Consider the following 26806-nt stretch of genomic DNA (forward strand, 5'->3'; position numbering starts at 1 on the left):
CTGAATGATTCAGAGGTTTTTGTTTTTTTGAAAAAAAAAAGTAGTAATTTTGTAAAATCAATTGAGTTAGCACATTTCTTGTAGTTGCATGTGTTTTGTCATTAATTTTAAAATCTTCATTCAGCAACATATTGAAGCACATGGCATTGAGGACAGAAGTGTTTTAGATCTCCTATGATCCTTCAATTCAGTAAGGGAGCTTTCAAGGCAGACACTAAAAAAGTAAGAAATCATTCTGAATTTTGTGTGCGCACACACAAAGTAACTAGAGTTCCTTCCCATTCTTTTTTACAAGAATGTTTGTTCGGTGTTTAAGTTCAAGGTAGGTTTTTTTGTTTGTTTGTTTTGTTTTACTAGCTAGTTACATAATTAGCTGTGATTCACACCATAAGGTGCAAGCTCCTGTCCAAATATTATAGCACCAGACTCAGCATATATGCAAAGTAGTTTATGTTCATTCTCAAAAAGCATTTGTAGAATTCTTATTTGTAGCACTGAATGAAATGTACAGCAAGAAATTCTACTTAGTGTCTGAAAGTGAATTTGAGTATTATGCCATTTATAAGGTGTTCCCAAAGTTGTAATAACAGGTAATTTATAGATTAATTAGAGGTCATTTAATACTGATCAATTGAAGTAAATTTTTTTAAAGTTCCTTTTCCTACAGCAACAGAAACTGTAGAAAATAAAAGCATTAGTGTTACTTATGATTCTTGAACACAAATATACAAAAAAAATCACAAGAACTAGTGCATTTTAATCACAGGAAGAATAAGTGCAACAAAAAGTTAAACCTTTCCTGGGAGCATGGAGTCTAGAATACATTGTTTTGTTCGTTTGGTGAAAGTAGAAATTAGCAAATTTAGTTTCATTACATAATACCAACTTTTCCCTATCATTGTCCCCTCCTCCTTCTCTTCTGCTTAGTTTGTCTGCCAGCTAGTGATGAATTATTGTTTTTAAAATGGGATTTAGGATTTTTGACCGGGTTAGGAGATGTCTCTGCATGGGACAGTTGAAAAATTATTTGGGATTTAGGCGAACTGCAAATGTAGATACTTGGATACTTTGGGGCTGGTCATGGTGATCAATGGGGGGAGGGATAGCTCAGTGGTTTGAGCATTGGCCTGATAAACCCAGGGTTGTAAGTTCAATCTTTTGAGGGGGCCATTTGGGGATTTAATGAGGGATTGGTCCTGCTTTGAGCAGGGGGTTGGACTAGATGACCTTCTGAGGTCCCTTCCAACCCTGAGATTCTATGATTCTATGAGTAAAAGAATTCCGTACAGATAAGTCATATGGAATGAAGAACTTTACTGGAATGAAGAGTTCACCTGAATGGTACTTTGTATCTCTTTTTATAAATACGTGAAAAGTAGGTTATGACTCTTTACATTAATTTAGTGAATATTCCTATAGTGGTGGAGAGAGACTAGGGCAGAGAATTTTTTTTTTTAAATTGCTTCCATTTTGAGTATTTATAGCAAAGGCAATAATTATCCGCAGGTTGAAAACTTCTGATCTTCACCTTTTTGTTCAGATAAAGCCATATGCTACTTTGATGTTATCTTAGACTTAGGAAATGTGAGTTATGAAAAAAAAAATTAAGTATAAGAAATCCAACTCTCTAGTGTCCTCAGTTTTGTAGCAGTCAACAGTCTCATTTTGTTCTTTCTTGTGCTTTTTGTTCATGTTTCTGTCTGTGCTACATCTAATCTAACTATAACCAGATCATCCTCTTAAAAAATGTCACCCTTGGGACTATATCAAGTTTCTCAAAATTGACTACAGGCAGATATTTTTCTGATGGCTTTAAAGAGGAAAAAGGTGTCTTGCTCTTGAGAGACAGAAATACAGAGAGCAAGACATCTCTTCCTTCTTTTAAAGACATATGAAAATTTCCTGCCTGTAGTCTGTGTAAGTCTATATGTGTATCTATGTATTTTCTGTGTGTATGTGTACACATAATAGTTTGATATATATGATTTACACAAAAACAACGAGGAGTACTTGTGGCACCTTAGAGACTAACAAATTTATTTATTTACACAGATGGTCAGTAATGCTGATGATGACATATGCAAAATACATTACGTGACCATTATATGATCTCCTCCTAGCTGGTAAACTAATTCTGAGGCTACACTATCACTTATGTCCTCAAAATTTACGTCGCTCAAGGGTGTGAAAAAACCATCCCCCTGAGTGACATAAATTTCATCCGCATAAGTGATAGTGTGCAAAGCTCTTCCTCCGGCATAGCTGCCGCCACTCGTTGGGGATGGTTTAATTATGCCGATGGGAGAGAGTTCTCCCGTCGGCATAGAGTGGCTATATGAAACATCTTACAGTGGGGCAACTGCATTGGTACAGCTGTGCCTCTGTAAGCTCTCTAGTGTAGACATAGACTAAATGTTGAGGTTTTAGGCTTATTCTCTGGGATAGAAACCAGGATAAGCCTATTAGCCATCATCGTGTGAGAGTGATAACTGTTTCTCTCTCTCCGTCAGAAATGCATTAATTTGAACACTAAAACTATTGGCTGTTTATAGAGAAGAGGAGAGAAAACATGCATATTGTATTAGTTCATCTGGATCCCTTTAGAGTAATCAATTAAAAATAACATTGCATAATAAGTTTTACTGTTTTCTGAAAGTCTGCTTCTTTTAGTTGCCTAATACTTTCCAGAGGTGGCATAATGTATTGTGTTTATACCCTACTGTGAACTAGTCAGCAAAATGGTGTAGCTACTTCGGGGCTTTTTGGTCAAAAATACAGCAGTATTAATCACTTGCATTACAAAGAGTGTATTATAGATGTTCAAGTGCTGAGTAAACAGCATTTTGGATTTGTTATCCTGGGGATTGCTGGCGTTTATTCTTATATAGTGCAGCCTTTATTTAGCTCTGTTAGGTGATATGTTCTACACCAATTACCCATATTTGTGACACATCTTCATGTGTGATTTAAAAAAAAACCCATTTTAATTGTTTCTCTGGGTTTAAACCTCCCAAAGGTATATTTGCAATCAAAACGGGGGCCGAATGACTCTTCGGACTCTTTGATAGAGTTCATATGAAGCTTTGCTAGAATTGCTTGAACTGGTTACTTCAGTGCATGTGGGAGGAAGAGGGGTTTAAAAAAAGGTATGTGTGTTGGGAATGACCCACTCTCTTAATATGCACTTTAGGGAGCTGTTCAGATTTAATGTGATTTTTCTGGGAATAAAATGAGAAGTCAGAGAGCAGTTTTCAGAGTACATAAGCAAAGAGGATTGTACGCTGAGAGAGTTTGCTCCATCTGAATAGTGGGGATTGGGGAAGCAAGGAACTGCTTGTTTGTGTCTCCAGAACCAGTCTGGACTGGAATCATCCAGTTTGATTTGGCTGAATGCCACCTCCCAGAGGCTGTATGTGAGCTGTGCTTTCTACAGAGCAGGAGGGGGAAGTGCCGGGAGAGAACCAGCAGGGTTCCAGCCATGTGACAGGCAGGAGTCTTGTGGTTTGCATTGTGGGGGAAGGGATGTGCTTACAAATGCTAAGTGAAATGGTAGCCAATTAACCCGGATATGTTACTGGGAAGGTGGCATTTTAGATACAGCAGTGGTGAACGTGGGATACAAAAATAAGCAGAAGTTTACTTCAGAAGCCTCCCACTCGACCTTCTTTTTGAATGAAAAAGTTAAACTTGTAAACCCCCTTCACACTGAAATCTTCCTTCTGCCATATGTTGTATGCGCATTGCAGTGTGTTGAATGTGTAATTAGAACATCAGAAATTAATTATAGCTGCCCCAGTAGGGCCTTTGTAGTTGTGTCTGAGTAATTTTTTTTTAAATCAATTCCCTTATTTTTGTTAGGGTTTAAATGTTGCTGTTAAATTGTGCTTTGGACTAAAATTTTTCTATACACATATTTGGCTTGGAAGCAATTCATTTAAAAATTACTTTTTTAAAAATAAACTGAATATCGTTCAGTTTTTTACAAAACCCTATTTAAAAATCTTGAGGGTCTGATGTAACGCAAAAGCAAGGAACCTCAGAACTAAAGATGAAATTTTGCATTAAACATATCCTTGTTATGCCTAGGTATTTTAGCATCCTATGAGGATTGTAATGACTATACAATTCAAATAAAGAATCATCATTGTACTGTGAAATGTTAATATTTGCAGGTAAAGCTGTGTAATAAATTTAACTATGATAACAATACTGAAATATTTACATTTGCATCAGACTTTTAACTATAATGGATTATTTTATTTTTGTTTGAAATGTCTCTTGGTTATCTAGCATTCTCTGTGTTAAATAAACAAAGTATTTCTTTCACATCTGACCAAAAGCAGACTCTTGACAAGAGAAGAACTTCCCGAATTTATAGACATGCAAGTTTATAAACATAGCACAATATGAAACCACAAAAAAGGGACAACTTCAAAGCACTTTGCCCTATTGCTTTATGGTAACCCCCAGTAGTAGTGGAAAGCTGCCAACACACAGTTGCAAAGGAGTACAAGTGATCTTATATAATCTAGCACTGGCTTCTCTCTTTTTTGAAAAACATGTTAGGACTTTTCTGTATTGATAAAAGCCTAGATCACTTTAAGTTATTCATATCGTCAGGTTAAGTCATCCTTACTACGGTCTTTTTTTGTATTTAAATTTACGTTAGCGTACATAATCTCTTAATATTCTCTGCTTGGATTAGTTATGATTTCAGAAGGTGGTGGACATTTTCTATAGTTTAAAAACTAGGTTGTTACAAACTCTGTTTGGGTGTGTTACGCTAAGTGTTAGCTCTGTTTTTATTATCTTTATCTGTCACTTTCTAAATCTGTAACTGTAGAAGTTTATCTTGTTCAGGCCATCAGTCTTTACACTGGATTTCCCTTCTGTTCCTGTACTTGGGAACGGAGACCAGAACTTTACAGCTCCTGTTGGGACTTAAGGCTCCTTTTCAAAAAACATTCCCAGAATTCTTTGCCTCCAAAGGGTTGCATACAGGCAAAGCTAGACCTCTCTTTGTGCAGAGCCTTTTCTTACTAAATTTTAAGTTTGGAGTTTAACAAGTGCATTGTTTAGGGGGTCCTAAGTTTATATGTGTACCTTATTAAAATTATATAGATATTTGAATGGGCTTTGGCCTAATCTGTACTCACTGAGGGCATCCTTGTGTTGGGGATAGACCTATTTATTCGGCTCTGAGGACTGTCAGGAATTTAGACTTCTTTGGGACATGGTTCTTGCTCAGCAAATTTGAGGCTTGGACCAGTGTTCCTGATAGTTAAGCCCCCAGCTATATCATCTAGGCCCTTCACATGAGATTCCTTCATCTTCATTGGTCTCCCTCCTTTCTCTAAGAGGAAGCACCACAGAGGTTAGTGCCTCAGGAAGACACTTAGTTCATCAGTAAGACACCACTTCTTGCTCACCTGCAGGCAGCAGCTGTTCTAAAGAAGTGGGAATTGGTATCTGACATGGAGTTCAGCAGTCTGCAAATTCTGGCTGTCTTATAGGGAGTAGGCAATTCCTCTTTCTGTAGTTTTATCCTTTATAGCTGCCACCTTTACAATAATTCTGCTACAACGGCAAAAGCAATTGAGCTCTGTCTGTGCTACAGCTTCCACCACTGCCTTCTTTGGAGCTGCACATGTAGTGAGTTACAGGTCCCATGTTTATCGGTTCAAGCCATGGAATGGAAATTTCCTCCTATGAATCATGAAGCTCCTGGAATTGAATTTTCTACATATGGTATGTTGAGCGCATGGGAGTACAGGGGGGTTTGTTGTTTTTTTTACTGCAGTCTTCTGGCTTCAAGTTTCTGTCCAAGAAGCCTTGCACAAAGGATCTAGACAAGGCCAAGAAAAAGGAGATCATTAACTGTGGTCTAACTTGCATGATGAAGAGCTTCTGCTATGCTCTAGAAGTGAGGTCATCACTCTCTGGGACCAGTACTCAAAGGCAGGAGGAGATCTGGTTCTTCTAATTCTTTTTCTAAAGAACAAGAGAGAAGAAATCCAAATCTAGGTGGGGGTCGGGGGCAAAATTAAGTAAAAGAAAAGCTTCTGTTTCCTTCTCTTTCAGGAGGGATAATCTCATCAGGAGAAGGAAGTAGTGCAGGGTAGGCTGTGAAATTTTTGAAAGAGTTGGCAGCATAGTAGTTCACACTTGATATTCACATGGAAGAATTAAAAAGAAAAGAGGAAAGGCCTACTTTAAAAACTTCCTGGAAAATACTAGCCATTACAATTAAAGGGAAAATTCTAATTCCATGTCCATCTTGCCTTAAATGATGTAACTAAAACAGAGATGGAACATCCCTGTAAATCTTGGATTAAAAATGCAAATTTAGAGTCTGTGTTGTCCACAAAAAGAAAACAATTTTTTTTATTTCCCTGAAGAAATAGATGCAGTAGTGGACATTCCTAGTCAGGCACTGTAATACCTTCCATAGGAGAACTTCTTCCTTAAAGAACTAGGGAACAGGAAGGTAGAATTCTCTGTGAACCATGGCTGTGAGGCTGTAGCACTCATCTTAAAAACAACATGCTATACTCAAGCTACTCTGGCTTGGACATGAACTGATGGCAATCAATCTGCAATGGAAAAAAGCTGAAAACCATCTCCCAAAAGATCTTACAGGCTTTGTCCTTCATATTGGATGTTTCATTGGATCAGATTTGCAGCTTACTTCCAAGTCACCATGCTATAGAAGACATATCTGAGTTAGCTCGTGGAATGCAAATTCTCAAGTGATGAAGGTACTAATGATTGCATCAAAGTATTTAGTTGGAAGCTTTTTAGTGAGCCACTAGATATCCCTCTACAGAACATCAGATGAAATATGTCAGACCAACCTATTTGAGTAGGCAGCCATTTCAGAACTAACAGTACTCTCAATTTCTGCAGAATCCAGCCATGGTAGAGGAAAAGAAAACCGATTTGAAAGAGATCAGTTCTTTGGGACCTACAGAAATAAATCTGCCTCCACTCAGAAAAACTCTGTGTAACTGTGTACTGATGCAACCATTCTGAATGAAGGTTGCAATGTAAACATCAGCAGAAAATCACAGCCTTGTCCCCTAGGGCAGATTCTTAATATCTCAGATATCAAGAAAATAACCAAAGCAACTATGTTCAAAAGAAGCAGCATCTCACTTTTTCCAATAAGATTCCACTGCCAGATATTGATTATATGCTATATTTTTGTAGTGCACCCTCAAAAAGGGATCAGAATGATTGGAGCTCAGATCTTTAAACAACCAACAAGGTCAAGTTACACATGGAAACTCTGTTTTAGCCATTTCCCTCACAGATTTCTTAACCTCCGTAGATGTGAAAGAAATGAATGTGGATATCCACAGAAAATTCTTCAAATACAAAGTTCTTATCTTTGGCAACCATTAGAGAAGAGGATTCAGATCCCTTCTACATGCTTGTCTGATCCCACTTGGAGAAGATAGCTAAAGCAAATACCAACCAGCCCAGTTGTGTTCCTTCCTACTTGCAGATTCTTGAACATCACCTCAAAGAATCCCCTTATTACTATATTGTCTTATTATTAGAACACCTTTCGAGTCTTCTAACCTAGTAATGGAGAAAATCTTTATCTCCAAGGAGAGACCACTCATAATTATATCAACTGTTTGGCTGATTCAGTAGTCGCCAATAGATATCTAATGTGACTCTTCAGGAAGTTTTGTTTTCTGTATTGATGTGGCTCCAGTTCCACATGAAACTGCTTCAAATGTCTCTTGCCTCTTCATCCTTAGATAATCTGCAACATCAGCAACAAAGGTGGTGGTTATACAGGTCATAATCTCATCCTACAAATGGTGGCTACTCCCCCACAAGTTTATCTGCAGGCTCTCTCCTGGAAGTAGAGAGAATTATAACAACTATGGACATAGAATCATAGCATTTGACGGGACTGCAAGGGTAATCTAGTCTAACTCCCTGTCAAGATGCAAGATTTGTTGTCTAAACCAACAGACATGAATCTATTCAAATGGGAGACCACCTACCTAAGAAAGCCAAAACCAATTCCTCGTGGACATCAAAAAGCACAAGCTGGTAAGAGCTCCGGTCAGATCATCTGGCATTTACAATGCTCAGGAAGAGACAAATCAGGCATATACTGGTATGACAGAAAATACAATGGCAACATGTGAGTATGATATGGGGGGGGGGGGAGCGGACAAAAATCATTTCTGTTTCACAAGGAAGTAGAGTAGCCCATAAAAGTGTTTTTCCTCATAAAAACGAGAGAGATACAAGTGGAGAGTTGGCTGGTTACTCTGCCCCAGAAATGAGCAAGTGAAATTGAGCTTCCGTTCTACACTACAGCTGTATGGGGACCAAGTACTAAACTCTTTCGTGCACAGAGCAAACCCAGTGACATGTATTCCTCTGCAGGAGAAGGAATCCATTGGCTTTGATAACATGAGAATCAGTCCAGACATGACCCAAAGAGCATCTGTCTGTTTTTCCACCTATTCCATTCCTCCTGAAGATAATAGTAGTAAACAAAAATCAGAGATTAGATGCCATGGTAAATCTAGCATTTGTATTACCATAGCATCATATTGATCTTGGAGAGTGTTTTTAAACTAATCCAGATGAAAGAAAGTTCACCTCTGCCAGTTCACAAGGACCTTCTCAGACAGGGACTCTTGCGTATCCACATTCAGCTGAACTGAAATTGACTGCATGGAAATTGATGGAAGCTTCTGTTGAAGAAGGGCTCTTTGACCATTGGAGGCCCTTCTAGCAACCAGAAGGGAAGCGTACCACTCTGTTGTATGTTGGAATCTGGACGAAGTTTCAACATTGATACTGGGAACCTGCAGAGGAGAAAAGGGGGAGTTTTACCCTCCTTTTGCATCTTTATGATTTAAAAAGAGGGTGTGAAAGTATTTTTAAACATTTTTTTTAATATTGGAAATACCAGGTCTTGCTTTAACCTTTTTTTCCCTTTCTGACTCTATAGATGTCAAAACCACATTAATTTTCCAGTTATCACAAGAGTCTGAGATCTGAGTAATTGAGAAGGGATTTTTAGCCACACCTTTTAAAGCTCTGGGTTTCTTGTTAGTTGGCACTTTTAATGCTTCTGTTATTTAGGAGTAAAGCTCTCTTTGTGACCGATTCCTGCAAGGAATCCTGGAGCAAAAATAGGGGAGACCGGATTTACTATTCCTGATATAGCTAAGGTAAACCAAGCTAAGGTGGTTGTTTGCAGTGGTGGTGTAGCTGTGTTGGTCCCAGGGTACGTGCGAGACAAAGTGGGTGAAGTAATAACTTTTACTGGACAAACTTCTGCTGATGAAAGAGGCAAGTTTTCAAGTTCTACAGAGCTCTTCTTGAGGTCGTCTTCACTTTCAAAGTCAGGGAATTTATCACTTATTTCCTCAGGCACTTCTTTAAAACGTGTAAATAACAGCATGTTGGATTCTTTTTTTTTTGGAGGGGGAAATCACCTGGGATATACTCTGATGGTGGTAACTAATTAGAAGTATTTAAAGATAGCTTCAGAAGGCTCTAGAGTTGTTTTTTATATGTTCTGGTTTCCCTTAATTTGTACATATCAAAAAGATTACATGAAAAAGAAGGCTGACGTAAAATGATTATTTTTTATTTGTCTTGTAAAATATTTCCTACTGCAATATATTGTCGGTGTTTTAAAGTCTATTCTACATAAGCTGTAAATGCTGTACCAGTTCACAGCCTGAGCAGGTGTGCTTTGGATTTGGGAATTCCTTGGAAGTTGGGGAAGAAATCTCCTTCTATCCCATAGCCCACAGTGTGTCAGGTTAGCTTCTTCATGGCTCCTACTTCATATTCATGGCTTGAGTAGCTTTTTAACTCCATGCCATATGGTTTGAAGGAAAAGCCAGTGAATCAGTGTAGCTGTGGATACACAAGCCCCACCTCTATAAATTCTCCTATGTACGCTCTGAATTATGACCCCCACCTCCCACCCCCATTTGGTAAAATGGAACTGTTCTAGTTTTGCCGTGGCAAGGGATCCTTGGGTCTGTGGATCAGAATTTACCACTTAGTTTACAGACTTTTGTCTGTAAACTAAGCCCCCTCCCCACTGTAAAAATACAGTGTACTATTGGTAAGTTAGACATAGGGTTACATCAATATGCTGAGTTAAGTTAAATAACAGCGTTTTGGAAAGGGATCCCTTTATTTCTCTATTTGAGAAAAGACTTGGGGTTTTTGAACATTTGCTGTTGCCAATATTGTGTTTTATTACTTAATCAAATGAGAGGCAAAACTTACAGATTTTTTCCACTTTATATGGGTTTTGAAATTTGACAGAGTTAAGCTCTTTACCTGATTTACCTGAAGCCTTAAGCACTTTAAAGAATGTTTTATTTGTGTGACTTACATAAATATAAATGCTTCTATCCACTTTAAATTTTACCTGAAGATATACGTTATTATTTGTGCTTGCTCCTTTCAAAAATATCTCTGAACTTGCTGCTGATTTAAAAAAAAAAAAAAAAAAAGTAAAAATCAAATGACTTCCAGGAAAGTTGTTTCTTTGTAGTTCCATCAGTTCTTTGCTGGCTTAAATTGAAAATTAATCTTTAACGTACTGCCTGTCAAATGCCTTGTCTTTTATATTGTATGTAGATTAGGGCCAAAGAACTGAACATTATGGACTTGATTCTCTGTTGTCCTGCATCTTGGACAGGCCTCCTCATAAGTGCAAAGCGGATGTAAAAGGCTATCCAATCAGAATGGTAGTGATTTACACTTGCTTTGCATTAGTTTAAATGACTGCACAAGGTGAAAGGCAATGGAGAATCAGAACCCATGTTTCTGGGGTCAGAAATATCCCTTACGTATGTATTAATTCTTATTGTGATTATGAAAGTTACTTTGTCCATTTTTCTTTTCCATTTCAATGTTTTGACAAAGACTACCATTTTTAGAAATGCTAAACTTACACAAAGCGATATCTGCCATAAATGGAATTTCTATATTAAGCCCTTTGCATGTTCCAGATTTTACTTAGGAGGCATTTGTTTATCAGCTGTTTATCTTGGCATTGGTTTTAAATGCAACTCCCATCTGAAGAACAATTGTGTTTGTTTATGCCAGAGAGGATAGATGATTTCAAAATCACATGAAACCCTAGCAAACTAGAAATTCAACAAGTGATATTTTGTTTTGTAGTTAGCACAGCATTGTGAAGATCGAGATAAATATTAATTCTGCGGTGTTTAGGCCTGATTCACCACTGCGTTATTGCAGTTTTACATTGAAATGAAGCTAAACCAACATAAGACTGAAATATTTTAGTGGTGAATCACATCCTGTATTTTTAAGAGACTAAAGGATGTTTTTAAAATGATACAGTAATAAAGTTCACTTTTTGATCTCTTCAGTTTTTTTAGTGTACATATGAAAAATATTTTCTCCCTGAAGTATAATCAGCAGTGCTTCTAGACAGAGATATAATTTTTGACATAGTCAATATAGTTTAACCAAAATGTTTTTAGAACTGTTTTTTAAGAAATATTGGCTCTCCAGGGAACTGACTTGAACAGAGGGGGAAAAAATTCCCCCAAATTCCACTTACTCCTTGATTCAGCAGACAATAAAATACTTAAAAGCAGAAATTTTTTATAAAGTCTTTCTTTGAAAAAATGCAACAGTCCCCTAAATTGTACATAATTCCTCTTGTAACACAAATCTTTTTGCAATAAATTAATCTATCTTTTAGTGAAAGTGCTCCAGAGTTGTATTTTTAATTATCTCAGAACTTTGCTTTCTTTACTTTTTAAAGGGATTGTGGTCTAATGATTAGACACATGAGTGAGAGACGGTAGATGATTTCTCTTCCTGCTTTCACTGACTCACTGAGTGACCTTAGGCAAGGCATTTAGCCTCTTTCTGTCTCAGTTTTTCCATTGAAAAAATAAGGATTATAACAAATATACGCCTCTCACGGCTGTTGAACTTGAATCATTTTGAAGATTTAATCCATTTTTAGGTGGAAATTGTGAAGTATTAATTTAGGTTGTGCACAGATGGTTAGTAAAAATTGTTTATTTGCTATTTTATGGCCATTTCAACCCAAGGGGTTGGAAGCAATTTATTCTAAATGGAATAGAGCTGCCCTCTAGTGAATTATGCTATCTCTTTGCAAGCATTTTTCTTAATATTTCCCATCATTGTATTATCACCAATGTGAGCAACTGAGAGTGGGCGCGCTAGTGGAGATCAGTCCACCAGCATTTTAAACACAGAATGAAATCCTAGTCCCATAGATGTCAATGAGAGTTTTGCCATTGACTTCAGTAGGGCCAAGCTACCACCCTCTGTCATGTAAACATGCTCAGAGCAGGTTTAAACATTGTGGTTAAGATGCTAGCAGCCTGTCTGCCCTAGTGCTCCACTGTGTGGTTGTAAGCACCAACAGAGATACACCTGTGTGGAAATATTTGTAGGGTAATGGTGAGTGGGGTTTTTTTAAGCTAGTATAGGTAATGCCATAGTGTGTATCTGTCACTGGTGGTTATTCAGAAATAGGGGCTGTTACTCTTAATTTACTCAGATTAGAAACAACTATTACATAATACTTTTTATGTAAGTGAAAATCCAGGTCATGATCACTAGAAATTACATAGACCATATCTATTTATCACATGTTCTCCATTATTGTGATATCCAAGTACCTCGGACCTTTGAAAATTATACTTACAGGATGGTTTTCACGAGTGCTCAGCCCTCGTCTAATTCTGCTTCCGCTGAAGTTAGTGGTGAAAGAGGAGGATTGTTGGTTGCCCTCACCCCTCCGCCCCTTTCTTTGCCCCGTGTGTTGGTGGGAGTTTACTTTAATTGTGGGAAAGTTCTGTCAAGAAGTGGCGTTTATGCTTTGTTTGGAAAGTGGTGAGCTTCAACATTACTTTGTTTCCCTAGCATTGAGTTCTGTGGTTGTGGCCAGTTGAGAGAGCTCTTTTTCCTGATTTAATGAGTTTTATTTTTGAGCTTTGTTAGTTCCATTGTTCTGAAGTAACATACATGTTTTAAAAGGCCATGATTACAGCAGTGATTTCTCAGGTAACTTGAGCCACTTGAAGATTAATACAAACCTCCCCCCCCCCACCCACAAAAAACAAACAAAAAAAAACCCCTACTCCATATCAACATAGCTATGCTGACAAAACTCAGTGTAGATACAGCTATGCTGACAGAAGAGCATAGCTAATGTTGCTCAGGGAGGTGGTGTTCCTACACTGGTAGAAAAACTCCTTATGTTGCTGTAGGCTGCATCTACAATAGGAGACTATGCTGACATATGCTTTGTAGTGCAGACATAGTCTGCTGCATTTTCAACCAACTGGAAATTTTAGGTAGATGCCTTTATGGGTGGGATATTTTGGAAGTGGCAAATTCTTTGAAGTGATTTCCTCTCTCCCATCAGCATCACTTTAATCTGTCCCATGATTGGCTTCAGCCCACTGTTTTTCATTAATTTTGATATTTCCTAACCATACCACTATAATTAGTAAAGAGGATATTCATATTGTCCTGGAATGAAACTAAAAGATAACATTGTAAAATCCTAGTCATCTGGGTTTAAAAATACGAGTGCGCCCTGGGCCTTCTGATCAGGGACTGTGAAGGAAGGGACAACTAATTTAAAAAATGAAATAAATAAATTGGGTGATTCAGTAGTACCAAGAAATTACAAAAATCAACATGCCGGTTTCTTCTGGTGTTTTAAACAAGTTTGTGTTTGTTTAGTTAGATTTCGAATTATGAAGCACTCCAACATGAGATTATAGGATTCCTTTCCAGTTATGTGAAGACAGGAAAAGTTGAGGGATAGAGGGTATCCCAGTTTTCTTCTTCGAGTACTTGCACATGCCCCGCGTACAGTCGCTGGAAATTTGTTCCTCGGTGTTACCCTGTTCGGTCGGCTTTAGTGCCGCGTGCTCATGGCGCACCATAAGGGGACCAGCCGACCCCGCACCCTCTCACTTCCTTCTTACCGCCTGTGATGGTCAACTCCGGCATATTAGAAAGTCGCTGCGTATGCCTCTGAGTGCCTGGCCCCGTGGACATTGGCCCATACAAATGCAGTGGTCTTTTTTGGAACCCCTGGGGTTTTCCTCCGGTGCCTGACCCTCCTTCTAGCCATTCCTACTCTGGTGTCTGAGAGAAGGGCTCATCTGTTGCACTAAGTGGGGGCCCAACCTGGACTCTGATACCGAACCCAGTACCGATCCTCAGGACCTGGAGCTGTGGGTTCTAGTCAGTGCAGAAGGAGAGAAGGGCCATGTGCCGATTCAGGCTGCCACCGCCACCTCCTCCCTAGAAGAGGCAGTGTTTGAGGATGGGCAGTTCAATGCCCCAGAATGACTTCAAGGCTCACCAGGAGCTATTGAAGAGAGTGGCCTCAAACCTATGGCTGGAAGTGGAGGTGGTTAGAGCCCTACCACAGTTTGGTTGACATCTTGGCCGTAGTAGCCCCGTCAAAGTTGCCTCTACCTCTCAATGAGGCCATCATGGATCCAATCAAAATGCGATGGCAAACACCATCCTTTCTGCCCCCACTTTGAAGAGGGCAGAGAAGAAGTACTTTGTTCCCGTGAAGGGGTATGAATACTTATACTCCGACCCCCCTCCTGAGTCCCTATTGGTCTTGTAGGCCAATGAAAGAGACAGGCAGGGGCTGCAAGAGGCGATCCCCAAGGCAAAAGACTCAAAGAAGCTGCATTTTTTTGGTAGAAAGGTGTATTCTACTGGCGGCTTACAGTTCTGCATCTCCAGCCAGCAGGCATTGCTAGTGAGGTACAATTTCAGTGTCTGGGACTCCATATCAGAGTTCACAGACTTGCTCCCCCAAGAATCCAGGCAGGAGTTCTCTGCTCTGGTGAAAGACAGGAAGGCTATAGCCAGGGCTTCCCTTCAAGCTGCCATGGATGCAGCGGATATGTCAGCCAAAACCATGACATCGGTGATAGCCATGCGAAGGTGCTCTTGGCTCCAGTCCTCGGGCCTACCGGCTGGAGGTTCAACAGTCCCTTTAGGACTTTCCATTCGAGAGAGCTTTGCTCTCTTCAGAGCAAACGGACCCAAGGCTCCATGGTTTGAAGGATTCCAGAGCTACTCTCAAATCCCTGGGTGTGTCTGCCCCAGTTCTTTCAATGAAGCCTGTCAGGCCTGAACAACTGGCCTGCTACTCAGCTCTGCCACCCTGTCAGGATCTGCTCAAAAAGCAAAGCCGAGGTTATAGGTGCAGACAACTGCCCCCGTCTGCCTCAGCCTTGCTGCCTGGCCCTCCTGATACTCAGAAGGCTCCAAACAGAACTTTGAATGGGGGCGCCCAAAGGCATTATACCAGTTCCTATACCAGATCCTGTTCACCTGTTTTTGGATCACCTGTCCCGCTTCAGCTTGGCGTGATCCCTTATCACCAAAGACTGTTGGGTGCTGAGTTCAGTGGAGGAAGGTTATATGCTTCAGTTTATTTCCACCGCTCCCTCCAACCCCCCCATCCCTGTTCCTCTTCAGGGACCCTTCTCATGAGCAATGTTTATCCCAGGAGGTGCTAGTCCTCCTTGGGATAGGAGCCATGGAGGAGGTGCCTCAGAACCTGAGGGGGAAAGGGTTTTACTCCTATTATTTCCTAATCCCAAAGGCCAAAGGGGGTCTACAACCTATCCTAGACCTGCATTGCCTCAACAATTCTCTCAAAAAGCTGAAGTTCCGCATGGTCTCCATGGCCTCCATCATTCCCTCCCTGGATCCAGGGGACTTGATTTGAAAGATGCCAATTTCCACATCTCCATTTTTTGAGGCCACAGAAGGTTTCTCGTGTTTGTTGTGAACCAGACCTACTACCAGTTTACTGTCCTCCCGTTCGGCTTGTCAGCAGTCCCATGGGTCTTCGTGAAATGCATGGTGGGGCCTTCCTGAGATGACAAGGGGTGCAAGTGTATCCTTACCTCGATGACTGACTGGTTCCAGGCCCAGGGGAAAGCCAGCATCCGTCTCGTTCAAGTAAACTTTTGAGCTCTTGTCCTGCTGATAAACGAGCGGAAGTCAACACTCATCCCAGTACAGAGGATAGAGTTTATTGGAGTGGTGCTTGATTCTACCCAGGTCAGGTCTTCCTCCCAGTGGGCTTGTTTGGACACCACTTCCAAAGAATGGTACCACTGATATCACAGGTCAAGGCCCACTTGGTCATGACAGCCCATTTCTGCCTAAGACTATTGGGTCATATGGCTGCGGACACACATGTGGTGCAGCTTGTGGGACTGTGCCTTAGACCCCTTCAGGCTTGGCTGGCCTTGGTGTATTACTGAACCATCATCATTTAGACTCGGTGCTCACAGTTCTCACTCCAGTCCTTGCCTCCGTCGAATGGTGGAGGGATCCCCAGTCGGTAGGCTTTGGCATTCCCTTTGTCAGACCCCAACCCTTGGTATCCCTAATCTCAGATGCATCTGAGCTAGATTGGGGGGCTCACCTGGGGCACCTCAGGACACAAGGAGGGGCTCTCCTTGCATATAAACATCAGAGAGCTCAGAGCAGTCCACCTAGCATGCCACATTTTTACCCCACATCGCTAGCAAGCTTGTATGAGTCCTTACGGACAACACGGCAGCCATGTTTTACATCAGCAGGAGGGAGGGGCCCGCTCTTCCCCTGTGTCAAGAGGCCATTCACTTGTTCGAGTTCTGCAAGAAGCACTCAATCCACCTCGAAGCTTCTCCCCTTCTGGGAGCCCAGACAAGCTGGCAGATCACCTCAGCAGGTCTTTCTCCTCTCACAATGAGTGGTCCCTTTGCTACAATATAGTAAGGACCATTTCCCTGCAGTGGGGGATTCCCCTCATAGACCTGTTTGTGACCACGCAGTACAGGAAATGTCATCAGTTTTGCTCCCTGTGCGGCTGCAGCCCAGGCTTGCTCACAGATGCCTTCCTATTCCCTTGGACAAAGCACCTGTTCTACGCATTGCCTCCCCCCCACCGCCCCATTCCTCTCATGTACAAAATCTTACTAAAGGTCAAGCGGGACAGGGTGAGGGTTATTCTTATAGCCCCCAACACTGGTTCTGCACATTACTAGACCTGTCAGGAGCAACCCCAAGGTTGCCCACCCCACTCCCAACCTGATCTTGCAAGATCATGGCTGAATGCTCCACCCAAACCTCAGTGCTCCCCTACCCCCCCCCCCCCCCCCCCCCCCGGCCGTGTGGAAGCTCCATGGTTAAATCCTGTGGAACTGGCCTGTTCAGAGCAAGTCCACCAGGTTTTGCTAGGCAGCAGGAAACAATCTACTGGAGCTACTTTGCCAAGTGGAAGCATTTCACCATTGGATCATGCCATCGACCCCTCTCACCCACCTCTCCAGACTGTGCTGGAGTATCTGCTTCATCTGAAACATTAAGGCCTAGCTATTTCATCTGTTAAAGTACATCTAGGAGCCATCTCAGCTTTCCATCCTCCTGTAGATGGTCGGTCAGTTTTTTTCACACGAAATGTCTATTTGCCTCCTTATGAGCTTAGAAAGGCTACACTGGCAGATCCGGGAACCCATTCCCCTGTGGGACTTAAACCTGGTCCTGACAAGGCTCCCGGGCATTCCCTTTGACCCACTGGCATCAGTCATACCTGTCATACTTTTCCTGGAAGCTTGTCTTTCTGATAGCAGTTACCTTGGCCAGGAGGGTCTCAGAGATCACGGCCCTTACTTCAGAACCCCCATACATGGTGTTTTTAAGGACAAGATAAACACCCTATGTTCTTCCTGAACATGGTTTCATTGTAATCAGGCTATTTTCCTGCTAGTTTTCTTCCCGAAACTGCACAAGAATAGGGAGGGAGCAGTGTCTCCACACGCTGGATGTTAGGCATGTCTTAACTTTCTATATAGAAAGGACCAAGCTGTTCCATAAATCCGTGCAGCTCTTTGTGGCAGTAGCAGATAGGATGAAAGGCCTACGCATTTCGCCTCAGAGAATTTCATTGTGGATCACTTCCTGCAGTCACACATGCTATGAGCAGGCAGGTGTCCCCACCACCTGCTGTCCTGACTGCCTATTCTACGAGAGCACAAGCTTCCTCAGCAGTGACCTGGTTGTCGGTGCATACTTTTTCTTCCTACCATGTCATCACCCAGCAAGCTAGGGATGAGGCTGGGTTTGGTAGGACAGTGTTGCAATCCGCATCTTCGTGAATTCTGAACCTACCTTTTAGGATGCTGCTTGGGAGTCACCTAATGTGGAATGGACTTCTGCAAGCATTTAAAGAAGAAAAGACGGTTACTAACCTTTCTGTAACTGTTGTTTTTCAAGATGTGTTGCACATGTCCATTTTCTATGACCCACCCGTCTTCCCCTCTGTTGGAGTTAGTCGGCAAGAAGGTACCGAGAGGGTGCGAGGACAGCTGGTCCCCTTATGCCGCGCTATAAGCGCGCGGCACCAGAAGGTACTAGAGCCGGCCCAATGGGTAGCACTGAGGGAAAAATTTATTGTGACTGTGCGCAGAGCATGTGTGCACCTAACATGGAATGGATGTGTGCAACACATCTCAAAGAACAAGAATTACAAAAAGGTTAATAACCGTCTTTTATGTGATTGCAGCATTTTTATAGATTTTTTTTTTCCCCCTTGAGTAGCGCATGATTTTTTTTTGTATGCACCAGTGTTGCATGATTATTCCCTGCTCATGCACAGTCTGATTTTTGTCAATATTTTCAGATTTCGCACAGCTGTGCTTTATTACTTTATTCTATAGATATACAAGTGTGACATTTACAGACCAAAATTCCTTGGGCGGCAAGTTTTCAGAGACCTGAGAATGTCACATTTGCATCCCAATATGCTTTTGAATACAAACGTTAAAGTACCGTAAGGCCAAGATTGTGGACATAGTGAAATATGTGGAAAGAGGATTAGATGTAGCACCCCATCTATTTCAAATCCTGGGTCCTCCAGACATTTGTACATGCCGAATCTACTTATGTACTCATTAACACTTTGTTTGAACCCTGATCTTCCATTTCATAAACAATCTATGTTTTGCATTAGTGTGCTGAACCTATCTCAACTATTACCCTCTAATCTGAAAATAGAGTAAGAAACTCTAACATTTTGGTCTCAAAATTAGGAGAATCTTTAGTAGGTTGACTCAGTTTCTGTTGTCATTCAGTTTAGGTTAAATGACTTCTTACCTTAACAAGTAAAAAGCCATTCTTTGTCACAGACTTGAGGGACAGGTTATTCTTAGACATGTGCCAGTGTTGCCTTACAGGGCATTTAGTATATACAGAGCCACCCCCAGCTGATCCTCTTTCTTATTTAGGTCAGTGTTATTAGAACAAAGTGAATCATCTCTGAAGAAGAAACATGTTAAACCTCCACAACACACCTCTTGAGATTACAGGAGCTACTTTTTTCAACACTTGAAATCTAGTTGTAATAATTTCTCTCTGGTTATAGTGAAACAGAAGCATGGGTTACTAGGGACTGATGGTGACTGAGTTTTGCCTTGTTGCAAGTCCTGTACTTAATCATCTTACAGTTTATTGGAGAGAGACTTAAATAGAACAATAGATCTGAGTTCAATTAGGTTTCAAGGGGTGTCTCCTACTAGACTTGTACAGGAGATACACAAATATCTGTATCAGAGGGGTAGCCGTGTTAGTCTGAATCTGTAAAAAGCAACAGAGGGTCCTGTGGCACCTTTAAGACTAAAAGAAGTATTGGGAGCATAAGCTTTCGTGGGTAAGAACCTCACTTCTTCAGATGCAAGTAATGGAAATTTCCAGAGGTAGGTATAAATCAGTATGGAGATAACGAGGTTAGTTCAATCAGGGAGGGTGAGGTGCTCTGCTAGCAGTTGAGGTGTGAACACCAAGGGAGGAGAAACTGCTTCTGTAGTTGGATAGCCATTCACAGTCTTTGTTTAATCCTGATCCGATGGTGTCAAATTTGTAAATGAACTGAAGCTCAGCAGTTTCTCTTTGGAGTCTGGTCCTGAAGTTTTTTTGCTGTAAGATGGCTACCTTTACATCTGCTATTGTGTGGCCAGGGAGGTTGAAGTGTTCTCCTACAGGTTTTTGTATATTGCCATTCCTGATATCTGACTTGTGTCCATTTATCCTCTTGCGTAGTGACTGTCCAGTTTGGCCAATGTACATAGCAGAGGGGCATTGCTGGCACATGATGGCATATATAACATTGGTGGACGTGCAGGTGAATGAGCCGGTGATGTTGTAGCTGATCTGGTTAGGTCCTGTGATGGTGTTGCTGGTGTAGATATGTGAGCAGAGTTGTCATCAAGGTTTGTTGCATGGGTTGGTTCCTGAGTTAGAGTTGTTATGGTGCGGTGTGTGGTTGCTGGTGAGAATATGCTTAAGGTTGGTGGGTTGTCTGTGGGCGAGGACCGACTTGCCTCCCAAGGTCTGTGAAAGTGAGGGATCATTGTCCAGGATGGGTTGTAGATCACTGATGATGCGTTGGAGAGGTTGGAGAGGTTTAAGCTGAGGACTGTAGGTGATGGCCAGTGGAGTTCTGTTGGTTTCTTTTTTGGGCCTGTCTTGTAGCAGGAGGTTTCTGGGTACAAATCTGGCTCTGTTGATTTGTTTCTTTATTTCCAAGCGCTGAGGTACAACCGCATCTACTCCAACCCCTCAGACCAAGACCAACACTACAAGATCTTCACCAAGCATTCTCAAAACTACGATACCCACACAAGGAAATAAAGAAACAAATCAACAGAGCCAGACGTGTACCCAGAAACCTCCTGCTACAAGACAGGTCCAAAAAAGAAACCAACAGATTGATTGAACTAACCTCGTTATCTCCATACTGATTTATACCTGCCTCTGGAGATTTCCATTACTTGCATCTGAAGAAGTGAGGTTCTTACCCACGAAAGCTTATGCTCCAATACTTCCGTTAGTCTTAAAGGTGCCACAGGACCCTCTGTTGCTTTTTACAAATATCTGTTGTTATAATCAACAGAGGCATTTGAACTAGAGAGGCCCTCAGCTTTGGAACTTATTCCCTATTTTGGTCTGAAATAACCTGAACTTGTTGATCTTGCAGGCATGTGCAGAAAGGCGTATCTCTTTATTCTGGCACTGAGGAAGGAGGAGCTTGACAAGCTATTGTTTGTGGGGACGATTAAATGTCATTTTAATTTGTGTATTGTAGTGTAAACTGTGCATTTCTAGAGTACTAGACCTCTTGTATGCAGTAAAAGAAATCTGAATAACTTATCTGTCTGCCTATTTCAATACATAATTTTTCATCCAGAAAAGTTCCCAGAGTGCTTTACAAAATGTGTAAAGGATGACTTACTCTATTTCTGGCATGGAATATGACAAATCTCTGAGCCAGCAGTACTAAACAATTGGGAACATTTTTTCCTTTGCAGTTAGCAGTATCCTTTCTCCCCCACCCCTTCAGCAGTAACCATTTATTTTTATAAGCAATAAATTAAACTTTTCAGAACTGTATGTCAAGTTGCAAGAAAATACTGCCAGAAAATCTACCATGTTAGGTCCATGAGACCAAGTGAGAATTCTTCAAAAGCATGTTGTGTATCAGGGGAATTTAAAAGGGATAAACTTCCTCATGGTGGAAATCAGTGGCATATGAGTAAATGGTTAGCAGATATTTTTTGCATACAAATAATCTACCATGACTTAACACTGGTCATGTGGTAAGAAGGAAAACATTGTTTTCATGTTTGAGTTACTTGTGATTTCCTGACTAGAATTGGAAATCTTCTGCTGACACCAAGCACAGTGAATAACCTATTTAGTAAGCTGGGCTTCATGCTGATAAGAGTTGTCCTGTCTTACTCTCCTTAATAGATCTTTGAAGGAGATAGTCTTCTCCTATAAATTATCCTGACTGCTGATTGACTTCTAGCTGATCTAGGCAGAGCTGCTGATTTCAGTTTGGAGAAAAATTAATATCTGAGTACTGCTAAAAGAATTAAGGATCAGTTACCAATTATGCTTATAAACTCTTTCTAAAGGGAGTTATAAGCAAGTCATTTTAATATTTATTGTGTTGCAATTTGGCATAAATTTCCCCCTGAAAAAAATCACAGGATTTCAGATGGGTTTCTTACCCACTCTGACTACGAGGGACTCTGTTTTAAAACCTGAAGTTTGTTGGTATGTTGCCTTCAGCGCACATTAATGCTTCTTTGTAATTTATTTTACATGAATGGCTGCAGTGTTTCCTCATTGCTGTAACTGTAATAACAGCAGCCACCACAGTTATGGCTGACTCAGAGTTCTGAAATCAATTCGCAGAAATGACAATTGTCCCACATTTTAAAATTGCAAAAGGGTATGGCAGGTTGTGAGATCCCTTGATTCAGCACAGCCTGCCATTGACAAGAAACAGCAGGTATCCTTGTTACATTGACTGGTTTGGAGTCTCTCTTTTATCTCCTTTTTGCTGGGGAACAAAGAGAATAACTTTCTTTGTGTTCATTTTTTTCAAGTGCATTCATTTTTCATACATAAGTGTAAATTATAGTATAATTTTATAATTTGTTGCCAGAACTGAAAAAATACAATTACTTGAGAAGATGGTATTTTCATGGAAAGGTGGGTATAAACCTTTTCTCTCAAGTCATTGAAAGAACAGAGAGAGACCTGAATATATGTTATGATACTGTAATGTGACTTGGGATTTCCCCCTCACAATTTTAAACCAGAAAAAAAAGGCTTTAGATGTTCTAGCTACTTAAACCAGTGATGTGAGTAAGTTTTGGCCTCCAATTCTGTAATCTGATCCCCACAGCTAGAACATTACCCAGTGACAGAATCCCATAAAGCCTGTGGGGTCCTGAATGGGTGCAGGAGTCTGCCCACCATGAATAAGATTGCAGGATCGGGCTCTTTTTTTTAAGATTTTTTTTTTCTTAATTTAATAGAAAATAAGGACACAGATAACTTTATCTTGCTTATTATTAGGTATGTTTTCAGTGTTATTTAGTTATGAGCACCAGCCAGTTTTGTAAGGCAAATTATTATTTTAAAGACTTTTACACTAGAACCAGCTTCATTTCCTTTACTGTAATTTACTTTTTTATTTGAAGTGAAGTCATAAATCTGCGTTTGACAACAATGTGATGCCATGAAAAGAAATGGGATGTCACACAAATTCACCGTTATAAATAACCGGCCATAGACTGGGCTGTGAGGTATTAAAAACCCTCCTTGTTTAAACACCATTTCCTCCTCTTCCCCCCCCCCCCCCACCCCATTTCAGAAGATTGGCTATTTTTTGGTAGCATTATGTGTCAGTAAGTTTACATGGATGCTGAAGAGTAGATTTTCTTATTGTGAGGAAAGGCTGTGAGCCAGAGCACATTTTATTTTACTTATGAAAAAATTAAACATGTACATTCTGATTTTTGCAATATAGCCGGAGGGGGAAAATAAAATTATAGGTTTTGAAACCATTTTCTCTCTCTTTTTGGCTTGACACAAGTCATTGATTAACTGTGGAAAAATTTGTCAACGAGCATGATGGGAAGGATTGTTTAAGGTCGTCTGTTTTCGTCTTGTATTACATTTCCTAGCTTCTGAAATAGTTGTTTTTCTAATTGCTTTAAATATAAAACTGTGAATTACTGTGGTTAAACAAGTTTTGTTGGAAGAAGTCTTAGTAAAATTCCTCTATTTCTAAGCTGACAATGAGAAGGTATTTTACATACTGTTTGCTAGAAAACGAACAGCCAAATTCTAATCTCAGTTGCGTAGGGTACATCTCTATATAGCTAGCACATTTCAGTTTTGAAGGATGGTTTAAAAGGATATTTGTTTTTCCTTTTTGAGGTTATATGTATTATTTGCTATCAAATGCCTTATTTTAATTTTGTTTTCCATGTCTCTCCTGGAATACAGCTGTAATTAAGCATTCCATCATACCCCAATTCGCAGAGGTTGAAAATTCAGGCATGCAAATGTTTTCCATGCTTACCTCTGTGTTTCTTCATCTGGAAACATTCATTCTCATTTTCTTTCTCTCTCTCTTTTTAAAAAAAAACAAAAATACACATTGTCTGCATACTGGATCTTTTCTAGTATTTTTTCCTCTTTAAAAACTAAGGAAATGATTATAAAACTTCCATTTCTGGCATGTCTCAGGATTATACATGGGTGGGTTATCTTTTTCAATATATTTTTAAGAACCAATGGTCTAATGTGCAGAGGAAGATGCATACTCAGCCCCCATCAAAATCAATAAAAGTTTGTGGGCATGATCACCGTCTCTGAAAAATTCTTCTCTATTGTCCAGATGTTTGCATTAGTTCTTCTGCTAAGGCTGCTCTGGGATCCTTAGTGCTGAGGTTCTTTCTCGTAATGGAACACTTTGTTTAAATACAGAGCATTCTGATTTTAGTAATCTATCCAAAAATGCTGTATGTGGCTAATCCAGGCAAAAAAGGAATAATAAAGTATGAGTTAAGTGCTACCACTGTGGATAATACTTTGTACTCTGATTCCTAAAAAAATACAAGTATCTCTCATATATCACTCAGGTAAAATTTTAGTAGAGTTAAGTGTAAAATGCAAAATATTGTGCTGTTTAACCGTAGAGAAGATTTAATTAAGTGTAATACAGAGCTTTAACAGCTTAGGAGTTGTGAAGGAAGATTGAAAATATATAAAATCTATTTCAGCATTCTCACTTCTAAAAAGGAACAATATGATATTAAGTGCTGCCACATCTTTCAAAGAAGTTCTCCACATTTTTTTTTGCCAATTTGTTTCTTAATCATTGATATTACCAGCATTCCCCTTTAGACTAATAGAAACCTCTTGGCATGGTGCAAATTATGTATCCCCTCTCCCCAAGGTACTGCACAAAAGGATTTCATTTTGATGGAAGAGCTTGAGGTAAAATGTTGTCATGAATTAGAAATTGACTGGAAAACAGAGAAGGAATAAAAGATCACAGGGCAAAAGATTACCAGTGGGTTGCCTCATGGTTTATTTTTAGGAGGGAAGTTTTTAATATATTAATGGTCTGAAAAAAAGGGAGTGAAATGGTGAGGTGGCAAAAATTGCATTTAGTCAAGACTAGTATAGACAGTGAGAAACTTCTGAGGGAAATAACAAAGCTAGGTGAATGGGCAACTCAGGGATATAAAATTCAGAGGGTTGATAAGTGCAAAGTAATGTGCACTGGAAGAAATAATTTTAACTAGTCCTGTGCATTGCTTGGGAAAAAGACCTGGGCATCATTGTGGATACCTCGATGAAATCCTTCGATCGATGGGACACTTGGGGATCAGGGCTTGTCTCATATGGGACACCTGCCCTGGGGATGAGCATGGGGCACAGCTCCCATCACAGGGAATGGAAGTGGCTGCAAGTAGGCATTCACGCACTCTTGGTAGTTTATTATTCCCTCTGTCTTGCTGTGGAGCCAGGGGAGAGTAGGAGGAGCAAGGACTGTGAAGATGTTTGGCTGGCTGCTAGACATGGGAGGTTGGCAGGGGTGGGGAGCTGTTCTGTAAAGGGAAAACCAGGAAGAAATTAATTTACAAGGGGTGTACTTCTGGTAAGTGGTTTTTGGTTTTTGGTTTTGTTTTGTTCTTATGTCTTGTCTTTTAAATTGTAATTAAGCACTTTGGGGCAGAGACTCTCTTCTGTGTTTTGTATGGTGCCTAGCAAGATGGGAGCCCAGCCCTAATTGGAGCTTTAGTGGTGTAGAGAAGGTAAATGACCTGCTCTTATTGATCATTTTTCACAATATAAAAACAAAGGAATAGTAAGTGAAATTGAAAAGCAACAAATTTAAAACTGATTAAAGTACTTCTGTACATAATACATTAACTTGAAGATATTATTTTGACTTAGTGAAAAGCAAAATTCAGAAAAAGGAGTTAGGTGTTAGAAAATGAGAACATAGAATTTTTCCCCCCCAGGGCTATAAACCCTCATGCTTTAGTTTAGAGCAGGGGTGGGCAAACTTTTTGCCACATCTGGGTGGGGAAATTGCATGCAGGGCCATGAATGTAGGGCTGGGGCAGGGGATTGGGGTGTGGGAGGGGGTGCAGTGTGCAGGAAGGGGCTCAGGGCAAGGGGTTGGGGCAGAGGAGGGGTGCAGAGTGCACGAGGGGGCTCGGGGCAGGGGGTGTGAAGTGCAAGAGGGGGGCTCAAGGCAGGGGGTTGGGGTGTGGGAGGAGTTCGGGGTGCAGGCTCCTCCCTAGCGCTGCTTACCTGGAGTGGCTCTGGGGTGGCAACGGCACGCAGTGGGCCAGGACAGGCAGAATCTTCTTTTAAAGATGTGGCTGCCACATTGGGGGGAAACTATGAAGCCAATTTTCAGATTGACAGAAGCACCTGGCAATGCCATAACATTTCCTTTTATGTGTGAGAATGCTGAAAGGGATTTTAAGGCCTCAGCAGACCTGTATGTTTTTTCAGTCTTCCCACACAACTCCTAAACTGATGAAACTTTGTATTACACTTACATTCCATCATAATGGAGAAGATTTAATTAACAGGATCTATTTGACATTTTACCCATATTCTGTTTCCTTGACTGTCTTCTCCCTGTCTCCTCTGAGGATTTTGTACGAGAATATTTGAAGATGATTCTGAGTTCCTTTGTATAAGCAGGGGTGTGCTCGGGAAACTAGGTTTTCTGCATCAGAGAGGAAAAAGGAAACACTTTAAAGAATCCACTCCAAGTAGTTTTCTTCATTAGCACAGTTTGGTATTGATAATTGCTATTTTAAAATGTAACATAATTTATATATGGGAAATGAACGGTCTTCAC

The 26806-nt window shown here is 40.5% G+C and overlaps 1 protein-coding gene across 6 annotated transcripts in view; it reads left to right on the forward strand.

The window, feature by feature from the left end:
- SPEN (spen family transcriptional repressor) overlaps positions 1-26806 on the forward strand; it is a 95590-nt gene that overhangs the window by 38246 nt on the left and 30538 nt on the right. The window lies entirely within an intron of this gene.

This window comes from Malaclemys terrapin, chromosome 19, assembly GCF_027887155.1.
Source record: "Malaclemys terrapin pileata isolate rMalTer1 chromosome 19, rMalTer1.hap1, whole genome shotgun sequence".
In the NCBI taxonomy this organism is placed as follows: domain Eukaryota; kingdom Metazoa; phylum Chordata; order Testudines; family Emydidae; genus Malaclemys; species Malaclemys terrapin.